The following is a 21,579-nucleotide window of genomic DNA, read 5'->3' on the forward strand; positions in this document are numbered from 1 at the left end:
TTGTCATGACTGAGTATCTACTCGGATACATTTTTATGGGATGCCTTCTAGGCAAACGCCGGGATAGAATAATTTGTGTATTAAGGGCAGTAAGTAGTTTTTACTAGTCGAGGGTGAATTTGCGTCTTAGCGATAGTGAGGGCTGCAATTAATTAGACTGAGACTATTAATTTCTACTTAATTCACGAATGACATATAAGATTTTTTCCACTCTCATATTTTACGTAATAAAAATATTTTTTTTTTCATCTTACACTATTTTTAATATCAGATCTGTTAGGAGGGTCGTCGAGTTTTGAATACTTTTTTATTTGTTGCTATGTTACTGTTGAATGAAACATATTTTCACTTACTTCCCTAGAGAAACAATGTGACTTACGTCCCGTCGTCAATAGTAACCAACACTATCTCGGTAAACTCCATTTACTTCCCTAAAAACAAGCTAATAACAACATACTTATGGCAGTAGGAATGGAAAAACGTGTTTCTTTGCTTTTTTTCAACGTACGTACTAGTTATCGCTTAGGCAACTGTGGGAATAGATACGAGTTCCTTTTGCTTTTTGTCAACGTACGTATGAGTTATCTCCTAGGCAACTGCGGGAATAGATACGTGTTTCTTTGCTTATTGTCATGGATGGGCAACTCGTGCTCACAAAGTGCTAGAAAAACCTTGAAAGGGAGAAAGACAGACGGAACCAGCCGCAGCAGTTACATGTTGTTTGTAGTTTCGCTGCAAAAGCAATTTACTGGCATGGTGCGCTCTGATGGCTCATGCAGGTGGTCGTGATATCTACTCCATGATTTGAATTTCAGAATGACGCATGGTACAGTAATTATAGTAATTTTAGACTATACCTAAACACACATAACAAAATTATATTATTTCCTAGCTTTGTACATTAGTTTAGTAGTTTAGTAGTGGACAACAAACATGGCTGCACCACTTATTTATTATTATACTTTTTGTTAATATGTCTTATATGAAACAAGAATGCGAGAATTTACAAGTCTTTATACCTTAAAGAGTATTCCTTTGTTCTCAGAAAGTTAATAGTCTGTATTCGCAAACAATCAAATTCAAGGAAGTATTTTTTATGTGTTACGGCAGATGAAATAAACTTACTTCTGAGTTCTTTCTGTACATTGAGAGACTTTACACTTCTTTCTTGTAACAAACTCTGCCTCAAGCACATACAGTATTATATGCAAGCAAAGAGTAGGTTATATTTGGAAATTCTGACTTAGGCAGCATTACGAACAGTTCGATTCCTGATTTTGCTGGAATATGAGTGGCGTGCTGTTCTGTAGATTTATCAATTCATGCTATAAACTTTCAGGATTTTCTATCGGCTGTAAGCCAAAAGGATTTCAGAAAAATTTCGATTCCTTGTCAATTGTCACTCTTTCTCCAAACTTACCATAAATTCTCCTGTAGGCCTTGAAGTAGGGTCTTATATTTCATATGAAGATTTTCTTATCACTCTTCAAGATTGTTTATAGTCAAAGAAAGTAAAGTTGTCTATGTTCTACATGATACTGCCACATTTCAAATTTATTCATAAATGCTCTTAGCTAGTCGATCATATGTCGTGCAATTCTGTAACTCTCACGCACAACGTGCTAACGATATTTGATATCAGTCTCACCTTATTGATATTCCATTTTTACCTTTAACTTTTCTAAAGCAGAACTGGATAGTATTTCTTTATTAAAATCTTCATTGTGTTTATCTGTAATATAAAATCTCATGCGTAAGAAAGTGTAATAGAACATAATACAAGCTTTACCTCCCTTCTTAAGAAAAAAATCTTTTCGACTCACCACTAAAGGGAAATAATCTGGGGATTGTATTGTTTTTCGCTTAAAACGAGCCGCCACTTACTGCAGACGCGAGCGAACTTGCGTGTTGCAAGAATCGCATACAGACACTACAGCTAGTACAGAGTCCGTTCTACCTGCACTGAGGTTGTGTTGACAGTTTGAGAGCACGAGTTGCCCACCCATGCTTATTGCCAACGTACAGTTTCCCTGAAAAAGGATGAGACGATTGAATATTCCTAAGTCTCAGATGTAAGACACTGCGCATGATCGGAGACCAGAGCACTGATACACAAGATAACGAATATTGAGTTACTTATATGCAGGCTATTTGGTTTGTTACTAGCGTCGTTCCGAAATTCACTTCAAAAACTGCAAAAAAATATTATAATATAACGTAAATAAAACATAAATATATACATAAATCGTGTAGTTAAATCGACAATGGACCTTCATGACTAGATCGACACTCCGCACAGAAAGGAAAGCTTTCATGTCGTTTCAATAGCTCAGACGGTAAGACTTCTGCGTGTTGTGTAGAAGAGTGCGAGTTCGATTCTTAGTCTACACAACGATTTTTTTTGTCTAAATAACGTTGAAATAGCTAAGTAACGTTGAAATAGAGTTTTACAAAGTCCTGAGATTAAGTGTTAATGATCGCAAACAATACAAAATTACAAGTTATAATAATATAAACTTTAATCTAATGAATGTATTTATACACACACACATATACAAGTAAATGCATATATATTAAAAACTAGCAATTAAAATGAAATTAAAAATATATATAATAATAGACAAACTTTTACAAAGATTTAGAGTCTTTAGGCTATGTCATTTCTTGAGTAATTATTACAATATTTTATTAATAGCTTTCCCATATGTGTAATGTGTAAGAAATGCACTCACACAAAACATTTTTTGTTAAAAGTGTGCTTTGGATTATTTCATTCTCACCCCCTTCAGTTAATTTTAACTATTTTATCTACGTGTTTGCAATAGTGTTTCATTTAATGTGCATTCAATTTTATTCATGTTATGATTGAATGAAACAGCACTGTTGCAGTTATTGACTAATTACATGTATTAATACTAATTATTAAATGCATCTGTTAAGTAACCAATTGCAGTATCTTTTGCAAAATCTTGAATGTTTAAGTTGTCAATAATATTTCTGTACTATAGACTATACTACGTTAAGAGAATTTGCAATAGATTTGGGAGCGTCTACTTTATAATCATTGGTCTTAATGAAAAGATATTTTCTTTCTTAGGATATCTACAAGTTTAAATTTAATCATATTCCGAATAGGTTTAATTGCATTATCTGAATTTTGTACTTTTCTATTCTAATATATTCTATTTCCCTCTTTCACAAATTTTGATAAATTATACTGTACTTCTTGCAATATTTAAGAGGATCATTACATTGCAACTCATTACATATAGATTCTTCTTTTTAATATATGAGATTTTGAAGTCCCTGCGTTATCTACATGTTTTAACTTTTGAATTTTGTCACAACATTGAGTGGAGAACATCCACTGAAGTGATTATGAAATTAAGTGAAAAATTCAATACATTTACTCTTAATATCATAGTACCAGTTTCATATATGTTTTTCCAAGATTCATTTTTTAGACATAAATGTAAATAATCACTAGATCCAGCATTTACGATCCTTTCTTAGTTTTTAAATTAATATTTTGAAATTGTTCAGTGACATTGGAAACACATAGGATTTGTTTAACATGTTCAGACAAGCCATTGATTATAGGTTCTGTCGAATAGGAATTCAGTCTAATTCTGTGTACAAAACATTTATCAATGGCTGTGCTACTTCAGTTTGTATGCAGTGGGAAAATGACTCTACGACTAAGGTTTCCAGTTTCAAGGAGTGAATTTAATTTACTTTTACGGAAAAGTTCCGAGAGATAATCTATGTTTATGTCACTACAGATCACAAATTCCATATGAGATTTCTAAAGTATTTTCTTTACAAATTCAGTGTTGGCTATAAATATTAATAAATAATGTAAGAAATACGAATGATTGTAGTTATAAGTCTGATTTACATTATAAAAAGCAAGAAGTTACATTCCTCGGCAATATTCGAACTTTCGATGTTTGGTTTTGCCGTCCAACGCACAACCACGGACCTATTCAATGCTTATGTTAATAACCTACAATTTAGCTGTATCAATGTGGTGTCATACCTTGGGGTTTGTTTACTTAATGTAATTAGATTTAATTTGATTAGTTTCGCAACAATTGGACTTCCTGTTATATCCTGTTATTTAGATATTTAATTTAGGGTTGATTTATTAACTCTTACTATGCAAGATGCCTCTTATTTCAATAATTCTATATCACGTTGAATAGTCATTGTCTATACTAAAGTATTATTGTCATCCCTCATTTCTCATCGTAATGGCGAACCGACGTAGCATGAGACAGCGAGTTATAGTTCTAGTTGAGGCTGGATATGGGGCTAGATCTGCTGGCCGTTTGGTCGGTGTTCCTGGAAGTACAGCCGCGAGGTGGGTTCATCGTTACCAAAATTTAGGAGAGGTCAAAAATCGCCCTATTCCTGGGCGTCCGCGGATTTCTTCATTGGAAGAGGATGCTCTCTTATTCGAGACATTTCGACAGGACCCCTTTCTGACTGCTAACGAAATAAGCGCAGCATCTAACATTCCCGGCTCTTCACAGACTGTGATCAGCAGGTTGAGGAACCGCGGTATTAGGAGCCGGAGGGCTGCGCAAATGGAAATATTGGGGGAAGCACAAGCTGTCGACCGTCTTGCCATTCGCTACCAATCGAGTGGATTTCGATTGGATAAATGTAATTTTCTCCGACGAAACAACCATCTCGAGTGATTACGAAGGTCCTGTCCGTGTCTATCGTGAGGATGGTCTCCGACATGACCAGCGCTCTGTGCACCGACGTGAAAGATGGGGCGCTTTAGCATATCGTGTTGGGGGTGGATGTCTTACGATGGACCTGGCGTTATAGAACGAATCGATGGCCGGTTTAATGCGGGAACTTACAAGCATATTCTGGAAAATATATTCCTTCCCTCCGCCCGAGAATGTTTTCCCGAAGGAACATTGCTGTTCCAGCAGGATAATCATATCGTACACTATGCTGCAAGCATTCAAAGATGGTTTCAAAGGAGACCCGAGATCGAAATCATTAATTGGTCTCCGAAGTCATCTGATTTGAATGTCATCGAAAATTTATGGGCGGAATTGAAAAAGAGAGGAATAGCCACCTATGCCCACCGACGCCCTCGAAATCGAGACGAATTGTGGGATCAAGTTGTTGACACCTGAGAAGATCTCGCCGGGGATCAGAACTTATTCCACAATCTCGTGACATCCATGCCGGATCGACTTAGAGCTGTAATAGAAGCTGATGTCATGTGGACAAGATTTTAAGTTAACAGGTCTCTTTTTGTTTCTTATGATTTTTGTTTGAGGAAGAATACTTTTAACAGCCAAGTAAGATTTATTTATTTTGACGAGGTTCAGCCCACTTGTAAGACCCAGAAATTGGGCATAAATTATTCCATATTTTTCTAGAAATTAGACAGTCGAGGATCTCTGAAAAAATTAATTACACCTCAATAAAAAAAAGTTTTACCCGGGATCGAACACGAGACGTTTCGGTTATACATTGGAACCGACACGCTACTATATGAGCTACCGAGACAAGACAGTGACAGCAGCAGTCCAGAATGTAGATCCCTTAGCTGGCATTTGCCATTCGGTACAGTGAAGCAATGATATTTTGTGACTCGAGCTATGTTGTGAAATCCTGGCCTTAAATGGTAGTATTCTTCGTGATCCTTATTCTGGTCCTTGTCCTTGTTGTGGTCCTTGTAACAATTCTTTACTATTTGTCATGTTACGTATCGTTACGTGATATCGAGTGAACCGCGCTGTAGAACTTTAACTTCCGACGACCAAGAATCGTCTCATTCTTTTTAAGGGTAACTGTACATATGAGTTATTTCCTAGGGAACTGCCGGTATAGATAGGCTGTTTCTTTACTTGTTGTCAACGTAAGTATGAGTTGTTTCCTAGGCAACTGCCGGAATAGATACGTGTTTCTTTGCTTTTTGTCAACGTACGTATCAGTTATCTCCTAGGCAACTGCGGGAATAGATACATGTTTCTTTACTTTTTGTCAACGTACATATCAGTTTTATTTCCTAGGAAACTGCGGGAATAGATACGTGTTTCTTTGCTTTTTGTCAACGTATGTATCAGTTATCTCCTAGGCAGCTGCGGGAATAGATACGTGTTTCTTTACTTTTTGTCAGTGTACGTATCAGTTATCACCTAGGTAACTGCGGGAATAGTGTTTCTTTGCTTTTTATCAACGTACGAGTACGTATCAGTTATCTCCTAGGTAACTGCGGGAGTAGATACGTGTTTCTTTGCTTTTTGTCAACGTACATATCAGTTATCTCCTAGGCAACTGCGAGAATAGATACGTGTTTCTTTGCTTTTTGTCAACGTACTTATCAGTTATCTCCTAGGTAACTGCGGGAGTAGATACGTGTTTCTTTACTTTTTGTCAACGTACATATCCGTTATCTCCTAGGCAACTGCGAGAATAGATACGTGTTTCTTTGCTTTTTGTCAACATACGTATCAGTTATCTCCTAGGTAACTGCGGGAGTAGATACGTGTTTCTTTGCTTTTCGTCAACGTACATATCCATTATCTCCTAGGCAACTGCGAGAATAGATACGTGTTTCTTTGCTTTTTGTCAATGTACGTATCATTTATCTCCTAGGCAACTGCGAGAATAGATACTTGTTTTGTTGCTTATTGTCAACGTACATATGAGGTATCTCCTAGGTAACTGCGGAAATAGATACGTGTTTCTTTGCTTATTGTCAACATACGCATGAGTTATTTCCTAGGCAACTGCCGGAATATATACGTGTTTCTTTGCTTATTGTCAGCTTTCGTACGTTAAATAGTTTGGCAAATATGGACGAGCCGGTTAGAAAGAAAAAAGAACTCTATATGTAAAGTTTCGATGAGCCTGCATTTTAAAACTTTATGTTGCTCTAAAAAATCCAAGGATCATTGAAATTACTCCAAAATCTGTTAACGGTGTTTTATATATAGGCCTATACTAAGTTTCTAATTAGAGTGTATTAATTGAATTTTACACAGCAACATGGACCTTTAAAATATGATTTTCTCAAAACTTTAAATTTTGAGTTGTTTCCTTTTAAATTGGCCCGTTGATATAAGTAAATATGAATTGTATTTCTTAATTATGTCGTGTTCATGCTATTAGAATGGTATACACGCATTTCTGTGTGAGAGTAGGTGTACAGCCTTAGACATAAAACATGAGCGATCTCCTGTAGTGTGAATTTATCTAGCAAGAGAAGGGTTTCGGCTCGAACAGTAATTTTTGGTTAAAAATTTGTACAGAGGCTTACCTCACAATGGTGATGAAGTCCGTAAAAGCATTTATTGGTGTAACTCTCCGTTTGGTTGGTATTGGTCAATACACTTCTTTAAAAATGTACATGAGGATTCTCTATAAAATGCATGAAACAGCATGGAGCAGAGCAACAAGCACAACACGCAGAAGCAACACCTGAACAATCTTCTGAACCACACTCCAGTGCTGAAAAATCAAATGCTACCTGAATTACATTTTTGAAGTCCGAGACTTGTTCAGGATTCACGTAACCAGCTGACTGCAAGTAATACTGAAGCATAGGGCGGTATACTGGAGCAGACAACTGGTTATGAATAACAGAGTGCATTTTCATTATAAACACTCGATTTTCCTAGTTAAGTTCTGGATTCTCAGCAAGAGTCCTTATGTAATCTGTTATCCTCCGAGCATATATTTTGTATTGTCTAAGGAAATAGATATCCAGAGGCTGGAAATACTTAGTTTTTTAGGTGGAATGATCATACATTCCATGTCTTAGCCTTGGAATGATTCATTTATTAAGGTTGTGTCCTTGTGCGCATTCAATGACTCACACAACAGTGTACATTTTTGATTAGCTGCAATATTTTCAGACAGAACGTTGGAGAAAAATGTTCTTAAATGGGCTTTAGACATTTTACCACTCGCACTAGCTTCTAGGTTAGGCTAGGCTTACGGGTAAGGTGTCCCATCCCCTTAATTTGTGCAGTGCTCTCCCCACCCCTCAACTTGTACAGTGCTCTAACAGACAAACCACTCATTACACAAACGAATGCCTTTGGGAGCTTTACAGACATGTAAAGATGGGCCTATATACAAATTTTGGATACGAAATTCCTGTTCGAGTCGAAACCCTTCCCTTGTAAGTCCACTTCGGGCAGCGCCTGGTTCACACGACTAGAGAAAGGATGTTTATTTTGCACCTAATTTACCCCTTGAATACAGGGCTCTTACAAAATACCTTTCCGGTTTCGAACATATGTAATTTACGTTCTATGAATCTGAGGTGCATGAAAATAGCACCAATGGAAAGGGAAACTTAAAAAGTTTAGTTGTGGCAACATTGTTTTCCTAGTTGGTAACACTGCCTCATAATAGCGTATATAAACAATTTTGTTCATTATTGAGGCGAAATGTCTGCTATAGACGACAGAACAGCTTGATTTTCGTGTGAACCAGTCAGTTATTATGTGCAACGGTATTACCGAACAAAGCTTGGTGCAAATCCACCCAGTGGGTCTCGTATAATCCGTAAAATGTTCCACTTACTGTGGAACACTTTTTATTGCGTTGCAGGAAATATGACTATGCACGGAGGCAATATGGAATTCGGCCGACATTACGTGACGCTCTTGGAAATGATTTTAATTGTACAAATGCAGTTCTGAGATTTTTTATCAAATACAGGTTTGGATAAGGTGATTTAGTTTTTTATTGATCCGTTTTACTTATCCTCCGGACCCTTTACATCCGGAGGTTACATTTGTTGTTTTATATTTGATTTTACATTGTTGACATTTCCGACTTTATACATCTGAGTATTTAAAAAATTTTATGGTTTTAAAATATGATTCACAAGTTATCTCTGGTGGCCTTAGTTTTATTGTTTTATTTGTTCGTTTTCAATACCACCTAGTGTGGTAGAATTGCTCACTTTTATGATTCCGTAGAAATCACCTTATGTTTACTGCATTTGTGTGCCTCGTTTTATCGTGACAACGCTTTTTAGTTCTTTTAGCACTCTGATTATTATATTATTTATGTCTTTGTTATATTAAGAATTTTAGATAAGGGCGCAAATAGCCATAGTAGCTGACGCGCCCTTCTTAAACCCTACTACTACTACTGCTACTGCTACTGCTGCTGCTGCTGCTGCTACTGCTGCTGCTGCTGCTGCTCCTCCTACTGCTACTGCTGCTGCTACTGCTGCTGCTGCTGCTGCTGCTACTGCTACTGCTACTGCTACTGCTACTACTACTACTACTACTACTACTACTACTACTGCTGCTGCTGCTGCTGCTGCTGCTGCCGCCGCCGCCCGTAAATGGTACACTGATTTTAAGGCAAGATTATTCGCAAGCGGTTGCGATTTCATCCCAACCGACTACAGTTGCTGCAAGCCTTGAAACCAGAGGACAAAGTGCTACGAAGAAATTTCTGCATGAGTATGCAGACCTTAATTGAAAACGATGATGAATTTATTCGTTCCGTGGTATTTTCTGACGAAGCCACTTTTCATCTTTCTGATAAAGTGAACAAACATAACCTCAGAATCTGGGGATTGGAAAATCCATGTACAGTTGTTAAAAGAAAAAGTGGCCGCTCTCCAAAAGCAAAGTTACCTTCGGGTATCTTCGTTACAGTTCGGAGACAGGCGATGTTACATGTTGTATCACGTTGCCTGATATCTACAGTTATAATTAAAGTATTGTTTGTGTTACTTGATAGCGTAATGGTAGCGTTCTGGCCTCATTCGTGAGGTCCTGCGTTCGAATACAACCTCGTGCTCTTTATGTTATTTTTTTGTTTTGTTTTTAAGAGAGAGATATAAAATATACATAATTGCTCCTTTCCCCTTTTATGATTATTTTTGTAATTAACATCAGGTTCATGAATGTATTATGCTGAAAAAAAGATTTTATTCTCAACAAAAATATCTTTCGTGGCATAAACAAAAGAAACTTACTGGAGTCTGCCTTAAAACATTCAAACAATTAATCGTAAAAAAAAAACAAAACAAAAAGCTACGATTCAATATATTTAATCTATCTTTCCCACATCTCGATCACATCTTGCATTCGATTATTTTTTACGACGCTTTATCAACATCTTGGTTATTTAGCGTCTGAATGAGGTGAAGGTAATAATGCCGGTGAAATGAGTCCGGAGTCCAGTATACCGAAAGTTACCCAGCATTCTTGCAGTCGAGTGGGCATGGAATCGACTAGAGTCTTTTCAAATAACTACTATTCTCAGCCACGACATTCCAAGCATCCTGGACATACATAAGTGTTCTGCCCATGGGCAGGTCTTTCACTGTAAATCCAGCATTCTCCAATATTTCCTATTTTCTGTCTTCCTCTTAGTCTCCGCACATGATTCACATATCTTAATGTCGTCTATTATTTGATATCTTCTTCTGCCTCGAACTTTTCTCCCGTTCATCATTCCTTCCAGTGCATCCCTCAGTAGGCAGTTTCTTCTTAACCAGTGACCCAACCAATTCATTTTTCTCTTTCTAATCAGTTTCACCATCATACTTTCTTCATCGACTTTTTCTAACACAACTTCATTTCTTATTCTGTCTGTTCACTTCACACGTTCCATTTTTCTCCAAATCCACATTTCAAATGCTTCTATATGTTTCTCTTCACTTCATCGTAATGTCCATGGTTTTTCCCCATACAGTGCCACACAAAACACTTCACTAGTCTGTTCCTAAGTTCTTTTTCCAGAGGTCGCAGAAAGATGCTTCTTTTTCTGTTAAAAGCTTCCTTTGCTCATGTTTGCAGTTTTTCTTGGGAAGGATAAATATGTTAACTTCCCGTTGGTTTCCGCACACCACTGTCTCTTTCGAATCTTAATAGATTCTAGGAGGTCCAAGCGTGGCGGTGAAGAGAGTGGATTTGACTATTTGGGGCCTGCGGACTTCACCGAAATTCACCGCAAGGGTTAAATATTAGTTCTATCAGGATTTTTGACCCGATCAGAGACCGGGAAATCCCAATTAGCCTTTGTCTCCCGCATCCTGGAGGAACTTCTACAAATCATCAGAAAATCTTGGAGGGGGATTGGGCCAATTTTTCCGCAGATGTTTCTTTACTTGTGCCCTCGTAGTTCAGTCGGAAGAACGTCGGAATTTTGATGTTAACGTCTCAGGTTCAATTCCTCGTCACTCCTTTTCATTTTATTTTGTTTGAAGATAATATAATGTAATAATGTAAAAGGAAAAAACTATGCAACTGTATTGTTCCAAACCTAATATTAAATTTATGTTATTTATGTCGCTAAAGAACGATAACAGAATATAAATGATAAATATCGGTTTGTTTAATTAATATAAGATATTATATAATATATAATTAATTATTTAAATAAAATTACCTATTTTAAAGAGAAAAATGGTTATTTATATTACAATAATTTCTTATATAAATTCAGAGTATTTATATCGCGAAAGAAAGATAACAAAATGTTAATGGTAACTTGAATATTATTTATAACGCGAAAGAACGGTATCAGAATACAGATCATAATTTGAATATTATTTATATCGCTAAAGAACGGTTTAAAAAATAAAATGAAAACTTGAACAAGGCCCGAACTCCCAATCTTTCAATCATTAAGCGAGCACTCTACCGCTGGTGCCACTTTTTTTTTGTTTTTTTTTTTTTTTTGACAACTGTACCTACGTGTGGAACTTGACTATAGGCTTGTTGTGTGGCGCGTTACCAAGAGGAGACACATTGATCATCTTTAAGGTAAGAAACTAAACTTTTTGAGTTTCTCTTTCCATTGGTACTATTTTCATGCACTTCAGATTCATAGAACGTAAATTACATGTGTTTGAAACCAGAAATGTCTTTTGTAGAAGCATATTTGTTATTTGTATATTAGTTATGACACTTGGTCTATAAACGCTTCGTTCACGAAATCAACCGAAGTCTTCCGAAGGTGACATAGCTTATAGCAGCCGTTCAATTTTTTTTCTAAGATTTTACATCTGTATACATGTTTGATTGTGTACATATAGAGTATACTTGAGTTTGTGCGAATATGTGCGTAAAGCTGAGGAAAAGTTTTTAAAAAATACAGTATGTTTCATTATTATTATTATTATTATTATTATTATTATTATTATTATTATTATTATTATTATTATTATTGAAAGCTTGAATTAATTCAAGTACGAGTATAATTAGTAGTAAGTTGTCGGGTAACATCACAAGTCATCCTCCAGTTCACCCACACCTGGCATATCTTGATCTTCTGCACAGTCATCATAGTCTTTCTTTTTTTCCTTTGAACTCAGGTAAAGGAATTTTCTCACTGAAAGCATATGTTGTTGTTTCCGACACGTACGGATCTATTAAATTTTCTTTTTCCCTTTAAATCAAAGCTATTTGATCAGTCTTCTCAGAGTTATGGACCTACGTTGGAAATTAAAGTACGGTATCTTTGATTTTTACTAGCAGTCTCTCTATTGTCGGCACAGAAGCCTCTTACACATACAAGTTATGAATAGTACGTCTAATAACAATTTGTTAAATTTGAATGACATGTTGAGAGATCCGATAAGCCATAGTGTAAATATATAAATTAAACAATGTCCGTCAAAAGCTAATAAATATGAGAAACGCTTCTGTTTATGAAAACATTTATGTTTGAATTGAATGTGTTTTACGTTATTTTATAATTTGATAGTTCTGTATATGTAGGTTCATTTCAAACCTTATGTTTTAACTGTCAACTTATTTATAATATTTGTTCAATGTCTGATATCATTTATAAAGTATCTAATATTTTAGGAGGTGATAGTATGCATCAAAACAAGAAAAAAATGTCATAAACATAAAGGGCATAAAGGAATTTAAGAACGGATATCAGGCAAGGGTAAACGTGATCAAGGATGAGAATAGTGACTTGCTTGCAGATTCTCACTCAATCCTGAACAGACTATTTTGGACGACTACTAAATGTACACACGCCAAATAGAAATGATCGGGACGAAATTAAAATGCAAACCCGAACCCACACTTTCTGAAATTGCGATAGAAAGTCTTCTGATATCGATCAAATTCCAGAAGAATTAATACAAGAGGGTGAAGGCGCATTATCTAGCGAAACATTCCAGACCCATTCCACGATAGGGGCTTCATAATGACATTACATTCCGTCGTGTATCACCAGTTTCATTCACTGTTCTGAAAGACATGCTAATAAACTACGCGTGTTAAAGGTGTGGATACGTGACGGAGAAACACGTGAGAAACTTTGCTAACGTTCTTGCAACAATTTTGCATGTTGGAAGCTGTGTGTGTGTTACAGAAGAGTGTGAAAAACTAGACTATATAAAATGTTTGTACTGTTCAATGGCTCTTTGTCTCGAACACTTACTTTTGAATCCACAATATCATATTTAAGATGAGTCACAACTTGAATTTGTATTTCAGCAAGAGTACTGTATTAATGTCAGTTAAGAGGAAAAGAAAATAGACGAGAGCATTCATGCGAGAGCTGTGATATGGTGTCACGGAACTATGAAGATCCGAGTGCGCTCAAGAAGCGGCATAAGTAGCACCGATTTTCAAGTCATTATATTTCGTAAATGAGGAAAAAGCGAAACGAACGACTGTCACCACGTTTTATAACGAATGAAAATTAGCTTAAATATACATTTTCATTAAATTCAAGTACCATGACCTGGAACGGTTTCCTTGTTGGTATCGTCTCCTCTTCTACTAACAACGTCATATCATTAGCAAATCTTATGCACTTTATTCGTCTTAAAGTAGTTTAGGCCTATAGCATTTGGTTGGAATGAATAGGGGGATGAAATATGAATGGCTGTTTGACCACTGGGCGAATCTTGCTTTTCGATTAAAATCTAAAAGTCACCATGTCATAAACACATTCGATATGTGCACTATAATTAAGGAACGTGGAAGAGTCTTGAACGACATAATATGTACACTTGGTCAAAATGAAAGTGGCCGGTCTCTTGAGCAGTGAAAATGTTCTAAGTCCCTTCGGGTGAGCGCGCAGTTCACTACTGTAAACCTCCGTGCGCAGCTTTAGTTAACTCCATAATACAAGGCGTTGATTTGAGCTACCTCCACAGCTCGCTTCGAATCTCCGTAGAGAATTTTTTGTTTTGTCCTTTCTCTTATTTTTACAACTCCTTTTGGTGTAATATAATCAAATAATTTTGTTTATGTTAATTCATGTTACTTATAAATAATTACAAACTTGGTGAAAATTTGTGGTTATAATTCCGGGAAATCAATTAACTACGTTTAGGCCCTGATGATCACGGATTTTGATTAGTATAGTAATCATATTCCCTGTAACACAACTTTCAAATTAATTATTGCCAATTATTTAACCGTCAACATATTTAGGCCTACTGAATGTTCCTTAGACAATAGAGTGCAAAGCAGCAGGAATTAATAAAATAATTAACAGCATTTTAATATGAAAGCCCCTAATTGTCGTCTTTAGTGTTACTTCCATCTAGCGTCAAAAGTTTCTATTAACACGAAAAAAATAATAAAGCGAAAAGTATTCTAAGAATAAAAAAATGACGAAAACCTGTTATTTATATATTTTCACTGATGCATTTAAAAGTCAACAAAAAGAAGTTTAGTAACTCCATGAAGATATGAACTTGCAAACTCACGAACTCTTAGTTAACGCTCTACGTACTACGCTAAGAGTTTTACTGACGTCAGAATGGTATTGTAATGAGCAATGGTTGTACTCCGCTTGAGAACCTGTTATACAGTAGATAGTGTTTGTGTTACAATATTCACTGTTTAAACACTCTGAACGATCTGTCTGTTTTAAATCTCTTATATGAATTATTTTCTCGGAAGATTTTAGTGATTAATAGTTGTGTTCCCCATTATAACTACTAGAAGAATATACGCAATCTTTTGAACAAAGCCTGGCTGTCACGAGCGCTCACGGAAATACCCGATTCGAACTTAGTCTCTCAGACGCCGGCCGCTTTCATTTTGACCAAGTGTACCTTACTCTGAGGAACCATTCCACTTCTTCAGTAGTAAAAAAAAAAGTCAGTCTCTCTTTGATGTAATGGGAACGTTCTGCATTTCCTTGTTTTGTTATCCGTCATATTTCAGCGGGAAAATGTCGCTGGTACACCCCTCGTAATGGATGCTTTTCATTTTCATGACTCAGTTTAGCGCTGGAGACCCATTGGTTACCGGGCTCATCTTTGAACCAAATTATCACACGTTCATACACGCGAATACGATAGAGTCCGATAAACGTCCAAGCATTGCTTCCTTGTGGAACAAAGTAACACAGAGAAGCCTATCACACCGAGTTCAAGACATATAAAATAACCTTGCGACACTTGATGGATTAATGTCGTAGATGTAGAATTATTTTCGAGAGAACATCCAATGCTGTTGAGTATTCAGTTGCATATGCTCTACCAGTGTTCTCTGGCAACGAAACGATTGAAAATTCTCTGTAGATATTTACGAATAATTGGAATGGGTCATTCGTTATCTCGTGAAACGAAATGCATGCGTGCGCCGTAGTTTATAGTAAGAAGCTTATGGTAGGGCTAAGTAATTTAGCTGGCTACAAGTGGAAGCATAGGAGGAAAGGAAGCTTCCCAGTGCACTTTCTTCTTCCCCTCACGCGCAGGGAGGTTAACAAAATAGGGGAAAGTACCCATGAATGGACCAGCTAACGATTTCTTATTTCATCTAACAAAGGCAATGCCTTAAAATTCCGTTCTAATAATAATAAGGAATGATAAAATGAAGTTTTAGGGCTCTATCTTATTTATATCTGTTTAAAGATTGGCTCATTTAAAATTCGGCTTTTGGTTCAATGATGGTTACAGGGTTCTATGAATGGATCACCATGTTCCCATGAATGGACCAAAACAAAAACTTAAAAAAAAAAAATCTCAAAATAATGTCAACAAATAACAAATCATAACAATGAAGGAACATAGATTCGATTAATCGATGTTGAAGTTACTTTTAATCCAATTATAATCGTATTTTGAAATTGTAAATCATGAAAAACACAGTCCTTGTCATTTCAATGTTTTAAAGTTTTAGGCTATTTCAAATTAGCTAATACAGTATTTAAAAAATGTTAGCATACAAATTTCAATTACATGACACCAACACAATGATGTGATTGTACAGTAGTGACAAAAAAAACCGGACCGACCCTTATAGCTGATTTCAAAGCCTTGTTCACTCCAGAGCACTATAGACTGGTAACTAAGACTAAGATTGCAGCTATATTTTACTAATTAATTAACTTATTATTTCCAGAACTTAAATTTTACCAGCAATCGAAAAGTATTGGGAATAAATTTGAATGAGGAACAAAAAAAAAAGTTTCCTTCCCAGGCAGGATTCGAACCACGAAAGTCTTCGTTACCAGTCTATCGTACTCTGGAGTGAACAAGGCTTTGAAATCAGCTACAAGTATCGGCCCGGTTTTTTTTTTTTGCCACTACTGTACATATGCAATTATTTTCTGAAGTCTGAGATTATTCTTATACTCTAGATAAAACAGTCTTCCTTTTCAAGACACACATGCCACACGAAGTATTTCTTTTGACTCCGCCTAACATTTGCACAAACTTCATGTACCCATTTCCTGCAAGACATACACTGAATCATATTTTCCTCGATGTTTTCTTCATACATGAAACAAAACCAGGAGTCTTGATTTTGATTGTTTCCTGAAGGGTATTGGTTTTCATTAATGATCCATTTTAAAATGCAGTCCATTCATGGGAACTCCAGCTGGTCCATCCATAGCGACATCGCCATTTTCTAATCACATTTCAAGAGTGCTGAAAAGGTTATACAAAATTTATGAATATACAACTAAAAAGGAAGCAGACATAACACTGCGTCCAGCTATAGGCTATATACCATTTCATAACTCACTGTCATTAAGCCAATGTGTTCTGTACATAAAGTTACTTTAAAATTATAGTAAACATAACAAAAACTTATCAGAGCTTCTTGTTCAGCCCACGTGTTTGCTACCGCCACCAAAGACAACTCAGGAGTGACATACACGAGGAGGAAGCCTTGAGGTGACGTTTCACGCATACGCAGTCAATATAACCAAGAATATGGCAACGGGTCCATTGAAAGCAACGGTTCATCGATGGCTATTCTCCCCTAATGAATGGCGTATTTCGTAGATGCTGCTATATGGATATCGTGTATTTAATTAATAAAGAACCAGACGCATTAACCTTAGAATTCAGTCAATTTGAACGAGAATAATATTTTGTTGATGCAGTATTTTTTTTTTTTCGCAGTGATAATTGCTGAAAGATTCATCTGTTATAAGGCCGTTTGTCCCTTCGCAACCTCAATATATATATATATATATATATATATATATATATATATATATATATACCATAAGTATGAAATACTAAGCAAACTATAGGTTAGGCCTAAGGATTCTTTCTCCCCCTTCCATCCACCTCAACGCTTAAAATCGGATTATGCAAGTTCATAGTGGCGAATCGTTTATGTTGGCAGTACAAGTTAGCTCGTTTAGGTATTTCTTCCGGTACAATGTTTGATAAATCGGTATCGGTGGTAGAGTGTCTTTGTCCGTCTTAAATTCTGCTCTGTCTTGCCAGCACTAAATGTTGTAAGTTTGTATTCTAGTTCCTCTCTAATAGCCATGAACTTTGAGATGTATATATGAAAAGCTTCAATATAATCTTGCACGTTGTTGCATCATTACAGAGATTGTAATCCGCAGTTGTTGCGTGTGACTGATTTGCTCAGTAAAGAGGAAGTCTACATTTTAAACATTACGTAGGAAAGACGAATTATTGTAACCTGTTACATTGTTACATTGTCACTGTATTTACAATGAAACTGCATGTAATTTTGTAATTAAGTGTTTCATGTTCGTTGAAGAGGGGAATGTCTGTATGTTTCACTGCCTCCGCACTTCCCTTGAACTTCTAAACCACAGCATGAAACGCTTTTTATGCTGCTTTGAAATATTTGTATAGTGGAACAACAGACAAGGTTTGTAACTTCTCGCAAATACAATTCTATTATTTCACACGACGTTGTGTAGAAACCGATGATTATAAAAGTATGTCGTTCGTTGTCTGATGTGTTAGGAGAAAGAGCGCGAACAGGCGTTACCACTTTTTTCTTTCTTGATTAGTTTTTCGGCATTTGTCATGCTGAAAGTGTTTTATTATGAAGTATATGATTATGTCTCGTGACCAGAATATTCTACAAAATGAAATATAAAAATTGGAGATTTATCTTTCGAAGAGGTGGAAAAATTCAAATATCTTAGAGCAACAATAACAAATATAAATGATACTCGGGAGGAAATTAAACGCAGAATAAATTTGGGAAATGCGTGTTATTATTCGGTTGAGAAGTTTTTGTCGTATAGTCTGCTGTCAAAAAATCTTAAAGTTAGAATTCATAAAACAGTTATATTACCGGTTGTTCTGTATGGTTGTGAAACTTGGACTCTCACTTTGAGAGAAGAACAGAGATTAAGGGTGTTTGAGAATAAGGTTCTTAGGAAAATATTTGGGGCTAAGTGGGATGAAGTTACAGTAGAATGGAGAAAGTTACACAATGCAGAACTGCATGCATTTTATTCTTCACCTGACATAATTATGAACATTAAATCCAGACGTTTGAGATGGACAGGGCATGTAGCACTCATGGGCGAATCCAGAAATGCATATAGAGTGTTAATTGGGAGGCCGGAAGGAAAAAGACCTTTCGGCAGGCCGAGACGTAGATTGGAGGATAATATTAAAATGGATTTGAAGGAGGTGGAATATGATGATAGAGAGTGGATTAATCTTGCACAGGATAGGGACCGATGGCGGGCTTATGTGAGGGCGACAATGAACCTGCGGGTTCCTTAAAAGCTATTTGTAAGTAAGAAAGTGTTTTATTTACAAGCGCTGTTTATAACCCCCTCCTAATATCGTAGAATTTGTCGTTTTTAAGGGCCCATTCACAATGAAAAGTAAACGCAAACACAACAGCTTGCGGTCAGGTTTTTTAAAGGATCATTCACAATGGAAAGTAAACGCAAACGTGATGTGAACGTCGAAACTTGTGGTCAGCTTATTTAAACCATCTAGCCAAAATTATTTTCGGAAATGTTAACATTGTAAGTGAACGAAAACGTGCACGCAGAAACTTGCAAACTCCAAGCTTTTCGTATGGTATCGTCACTGATTTTGATTATATGCAGTCATTTGTTTGCAATTACATTTTATTTCATGGCCTTATGTTAACGTCAAGTTTCCGTTGTGAATGATGACTAAACTGCTTCTGTTACTGTAACGTTTGTATCCTCGAGTTAATGGTAACGTTTTTATTGTGAATGAGTCTTAATGGATCCATTCATGATAACCTATGTAAACAAAAATTAACAATAAAGTTAAACACTAACGCGAGAGTTTGGAAACTCCAAGCTTTTTATATGCAAATCTAGCTTTCAGGTAAAACTCCCTGTGAAGCAGACTTGAATAATTACAAAGAAAAAATTGTTCCGTGGCCGGGTATCGATCCCGGGATCTTTAGTTGAACGTTCCTGAAAGTTAGATTTGCATAGTATATACGTTACTGTAGGTACATTTACAGAAAACTACAGTTTCAAGTCGCACAGACATTGTGTGCACTCGATATGGGTTTCTGGCGTCTTGTCAGCCCACTCGAGTTATGTGGACATACAGGGAAAAATTGAAACGGTGTCGTGTGAAGTTCCTGGGTAGCTCAGTTGGTAAGAGGGTTGGTGCGTTCAGCCAAAGATCCCGGGATCGATGCCCTGCCCCGGAATAATTTTTGTCTTGGAATTATCCTAGCTTTCATATTCGCGTTGAAGTGATTAAAAAACACTGTCGCACTATACAGGAACAAAAGAAAGACAAGCCAAAATGGATTTATTTGATGAGAAATTGATCAGTTTGATCATCGCCTTAGTGACAAAAAACACAGGCCATATCGATGAGCCAATTCAAAAGGGAGACAACTCAAAATTTAGTTTTGAGAAACCTGCATTTTAAAGCTTCATGTTGCTGTGAAAAATCCAAGGATCACTGAAAATACTCTAAATTCTGTTAATGATGTTGTATAGGCCTATATATTATAAGTTTCGAATTAGACTGTGTTAATGTGGATTTTTCACAGTTACATGAATTTTTAAAATGCAGTTTTCTGGAAACTTTGAATTTTGAGTTGTTTCCCGTTTGAACTGGCCCGTCGATATAAAGATAATTTGTTAAAAGAAAATGCATGGAAACAAATAGCTTATGAAATGAAATCTGACGGTGGGTTTTAATTGTAATAATTTTAGTATAGTATCTTTGCACTTCACGAGAAGTGTAAACTAAATTGAAGTTGGTATATTACTTATATAAGATATTTTCTTTTCTTTCATAGCCGGTTGTGGAATAAATGAATATTTATATAGTCATATTATATACGCTAATTATGTCGCACATACAAGCTAATACAGTTTACAGGAACATAGATTGCACTGCTACATCGTCATTCATCGTCGAAGTATACATTTTTATTTTCCACACTCTTTATTTATTGATTGTTTTGACGTTAGCGTTTTGTTGGCTTTGTGAATAATAAAGCGAATCTTATGCTGATGTCATACGTTTATGTCCTCGCGTTAATGCTAGCGTTTTCATTCTGAATGGGCCTTTATATTCGATTACGTAATTTAGTTTTCTGAAACCGGACCCCCCTAATAATAGGAAATTAAACTTAAATCACTGTATGAATAATGCAGACAAAAACATTCCACACTCATGTATCATTGTTTGTGTACATCTTAATTCTGATTAGTGAAATATGTTAGTCAGCGATGTATGCAATTCAGGGGGACAGGAACTACCACATTATCTCCTGGTTTAGTTGCTCATGAGTGATACGTTATTGGTCACTTATGAGGTTCCAACCTTCTTGAGACAGTTTACTAAACAACAACCAGCCATGTATCGATCTCTCTGGGTTCTTATTCGCAGTCAACTGACCTATGTCTTAGTACCCCTATAGGGAGGGCATGCACTTTGACTGTCTTCGCACGCAGGCCATTCGGGTGGGCACATTGTACTACCTGGAATGGAATGATGTACATGCCCTAAGGCCCCCCGCGCTACAGACCCCATGTGCGCCGCCTCCGAACTCGTCTACAGCCTAGATGATCCCTTTACCTACTTTAACATTTACGTCGGAGGCCGACTCTACGTCGGAGCAAGCCCGAAACCAAGGAAAGAAATAGAGATGATGATGATGATGATGATGATGATGATGATGATGATGATGATGATGATGATGATGATGATGAAAGAGGGGAAGTATAATTATGATGGCGAAATGAATTCGAGGTCCAACGCCCAAAAGTTACCCAACAATTACAGGTACACTAGACAACAAATTTAAACTTTGTTTCTGTCCTTTAGATGAAAGTATGTAATTTTAACTAAATGAGAGGTGCTGAGTTCATTTCTGAAAACCAAAA

At 36.3% G+C, this 21,579-nt stretch overlaps 1 protein-coding gene across 2 annotated transcripts in view; it reads left to right on the plus strand.

Annotated features, from left to right (window-relative positions):
• Nucleotides 1-21,579, plus strand: part of LOC138696189 (ATP-dependent DNA helicase DDX31) — a 251,454-nt gene that overhangs the window by 161,125 nt on the left and 68,750 nt on the right. The window lies entirely within an intron of this gene.

This window comes from Periplaneta americana, chromosome 3 (genome assembly GCF_040183065.1).
Source record: "Periplaneta americana isolate PAMFEO1 chromosome 3, P.americana_PAMFEO1_priV1, whole genome shotgun sequence".
Taxonomy (NCBI): Eukaryota; Metazoa; Arthropoda; class Insecta; order Blattodea; family Blattidae; genus Periplaneta; species Periplaneta americana.